Source organism: Sitodiplosis mosellana, unplaced genomic scaffold (assembly GCF_009176505.1).
Source record: "Sitodiplosis mosellana isolate CC-2019 unplaced genomic scaffold, AAFC_SMos_1.0 Smas_scaffold_5730, whole genome shotgun sequence".
Taxonomy (NCBI): Eukaryota; Metazoa; Arthropoda; class Insecta; order Diptera; family Cecidomyiidae; genus Sitodiplosis; species Sitodiplosis mosellana.
This window is the reverse complement of record NW_022600972.1, coordinates 68-3,757: the sequence shown is the minus strand read 5'-3', so window position 1 is coordinate 3,757 and position 3,690 is coordinate 68. Positions and strand designations below refer to the sequence as shown.

At 32.8% G+C, this 3,690-nt stretch overlaps 1 long non-coding RNA gene across 1 annotated transcript; it reads left to right on the top strand.

Moving 5' to 3' along the window:
* The first annotated feature begins 266 nt into the window (after positions 1-266).
* Positions 267-1,306, top strand: LOC129572918 (uncharacterized). Its single transcript, XR_008688527.1, has 3 exons — positions 267-483; positions 600-640; positions 1,233-1,306. It is a non-coding gene; the product is annotated as an uncharacterized LOC129572918 (long non-coding RNA).
* Positions 1,307-3,690: the final 2,384 nt, after the last annotated feature.

Here is a 3,690-nt window from a genome sequence, read left to right as displayed (position 1 = left end):
TTACGACTGAATTCGAAAACAAATTATTTGAAAAGATGTTTTTAATTCGATCTTCTTGCGTCAATTCTCGCGTTTTGTTATTTTTCCAATTATTGGTGGTTGGAATATAAATGAACTCATTATTCGCCTGGAATTTTTCATAACTAGGAACCACAAGCTCCAATGAGGAACAAATTGTCAAAAAATAATTTGTTTTTGAAATCAGCCAGAAAAATATGTGCGTCAATACGAGTTCATTTACATATCCAAACATTTGCACCTATAACGAAACTCGGAAGTTGACGCTAGAAGCTCGAATTAAAAACATATTTTCAAATAATTTGTTTTCGATTTCAGTCGTAAGGAATTTTGTTTTGCTGTACGTGTCATAATGATGACATGTTTACAAGATCTAATTTTTGACTATAAATGAGGCACCAAAATCGTAGAAATTTAGTTATCGTTCAAGTGTATCGACAATAAACATGTCTAAGCAATTGATGGGTGAGTCTCTTCTAAGTTCTTTTTTCCTTCAATTTTTTTTTTAATTTTCATTTTTGACAATACTTGAGATTTTAAGTCACTCATTGTCTTTTAATCAATATTTTCTCTCCGTTTAGTTTGTTTGGTTCTGGTTGCGGTTTTGGGAGACCAATTCATGGTAACTTACTAATTTTTCTGTATATTTTTTGTATTGTGTCGATCGATGACATGACCCGACGAGAAATTTGCGGTAAAATAGGTGTACGTCGACTATCCGTCGCATATCCGTTTTTGAGTGCGGATACTCGCAATGCGAATAGGTATCCACAATAAAAGTTGCCGCAAAATGTTATCGCTGAATACCCTGCGACTATTCGCGCTGCGATAAATGTGAAGTTGTAACTGGATCGAGTGTGACATTTCGACTTGAAACTTCGTACAACCAACGTGAAGTTGGCTGCGTTCGACGGACTTTTTCGTATTGCGACTATACGTAGAATAGTCGCAATGCGATATTCCGCAAATTTCTCGTCGGGTGAAGAGTATTTTTTCATTTTCCATACAAATTGACTTTTTGAAAACGAAGGAAAACCAAAAAAAATATACCACGCGATTAATTACCCCAAATTTAAAGCAATGTCAATCCACCATGTTATATTGGCAAATGTTTTTTGTTGTTTCAAAAATCCATTAATTTTACATTTCAATTCATTCAATTTGGTTATTCCAAACTAAGTACCAATTATGCGTTCCTATTTTTCAACTTGAAGCAAATTGAATGTGGTGGTGGTGGTGGTGGTGTTGGCGGATTGGTTAACAAAGCAATGGGAGCCATGACACAAGGTAAGATTGAAGCTAAATTTCTTTTCAATGTTTCATTCTCACTATTCGACATACAAAGCACCGTTTGATGCATTTTCCATCAATCTAACAAAGAATCCAGGCCAAAATAACCAAAACTCAATTGATTCAAACCATTCATGACGAATTTGTTGCATTTTAGAAAATACAAAATGTAACGTTTCATTTAACATTCGTTTGACGTACATAGTGATGGCTTCGAACGTTCGTTCGTTCGACATTCATTTTGTTCGATGTTCGGTCCGAACAAAGTTTTTTTTATTTCGAAATCTCCCGAATAAACTTGGTATTGAAAAATTATAATGAAAGCTAATAAAAGCATGAGCTGTGACGATTACATTATAAATTTGATCAATACATCGAATTTTCTAATGTAAAAAAATTTTGTCGAATGTCGAACGAATGAACGAACAAAAAAATATTTTTTCAAATTCCGAACGAACGAACGAACAAAACCTTTTTTTAAAACCATGTCGAACGAACGAACAAACGTTCGACGGCTAATACTAGACGTATAATTAGATTAAGAAAAAAACAACGCGTCGAATCACCCATTCCAATCGTCATTCATATTCTCTATCAAGTAATTATCAGTTCGAAATTAGCATTTGTCTCTGACGGTATTGTTGTTTTTTCCGAATACTACACCAATACGGAATCGTTTTTTTTAAGTGTAACGTGAAATATTCGCTTCAATAAAAGAAAAATAAAAATTTTCTGGCTGAATTCGGGATTTATATTTTAAAAAATAGGCTCAATTTATGGGTTATTTTATGGGTTCTGGACATAAGTTATATTATTTTTTCTGTGGAATTGAAGAAGTCCTCCAAATAACTGAACACTCATTTCGCTGTCTTTCTACACAAGAGCGTGAAAAGTTCATCTCGCGGATGTAAGACATTTTCCTTTGATTCACTTCACTGATTTTTTTTTAAATTTTAAGCAATCAAAAAAGGCGAAAGCAGCCGAACAGCTCTACTTGTCGCTGCTGAGAATGGTAGCTCTGGTGTCTAATTTTCGAATTGGGCGCCAATTTCCATTAGACACGATGTAAGGGAGCTGGTGTCCAATTTGACAAATATTTGAGTCAATATGGAAAAAACATTTGTTGCGAAAAACTCAACATGTGTTGGAATTTGGCACTTTCAAACATTTTGCTACGTAAAAATCAACTCAGTTTTCTCTGTGTACTTTTAGTTACTTTTAAAGCCTTTCAAAAACATTAGACAAAACCAAATTGTTTGCTGTCGAACTTTGTATCGCTAAAACAAAAATAAAATTGTTCGAAAATGAGTTCCAAATCAAAAAAATGAATTTTCGAAAATAATTTCGAATTTCGAAAATAAACTTTTCGGAAAACGAATTCTAAATCGATCTATAAATTTTCGAAAATGAGTTGTGATTTCGAAATGACGAGTTTCGAAAATAGAATTGTTCGAAAATGAGATCTAAGTCAAAAATATTTTCGATTATCGAAAACAAAATTTTCGAAATAACTTAAATTCGAATAAATTCGAATTTCAAAATAACTTGGAATTTCAATATTAGGCTCAAAAAACATTATTCGAAAATTATTTTTTAAAAGAAGGACGCAATGAGTGATTCTCCCTTACAATATAAATAAATGCGTAGTTCAATTCCTTCAGCAGCGACTGTCGGTGTTCTTTCGAAAATCCAGGTTGGGTCCGATTCGGTCCAAAAATTATAAATATTCAAAAAAAAACTGCTAGAGTGTAGGCATCCAGCAGATTTTCGTATTTTTTCGATTTTCCGACTGCCATGCACCACAATTTTCAGAAAAGTTGTTGAAAAATGGACACGTTCCAGCAACTCGCAATATTTTATGCAGAAAAACACATTTTTCATCGAAAATGTAAATCTTCCCTTTTGACCATTAACCGTTCACTTCGAATAATTTTCGGATATTTGATGAATGTTCTCTTTTGATTTGAGTTGAAAAACACTAACAGTCAAGGTGCGCAAATGAAATTCAGTTCAACTCCTTACATTTGTTAACAAACAAACATGTAATTTTTTTTTAGTGGATTCGTAACTACAGCATTATCACTATCTAGACTAATGACTACACACTAAATCTAATCCTTTTCCTCTTACTATTACCGCTAATATGTCCTGTATAATTTCAAATGATTATTTTCGAAACTGAGTTGCAATTTCGAAATGACGATTTTCGAAATAAAATTTGTTCGAAATGGAGTTCCAAGTCAAAAAATTGAATTTTTTGAAATAATTTCGAATATCAAAAACAAAAGTACAGATCAACCGTAGTACTAACAATCTGTGTCATTTTTCTTAAGGTGTCTCCACACGTATTAACTTTGTATTATGAATGTTAAGTTGCGTGCA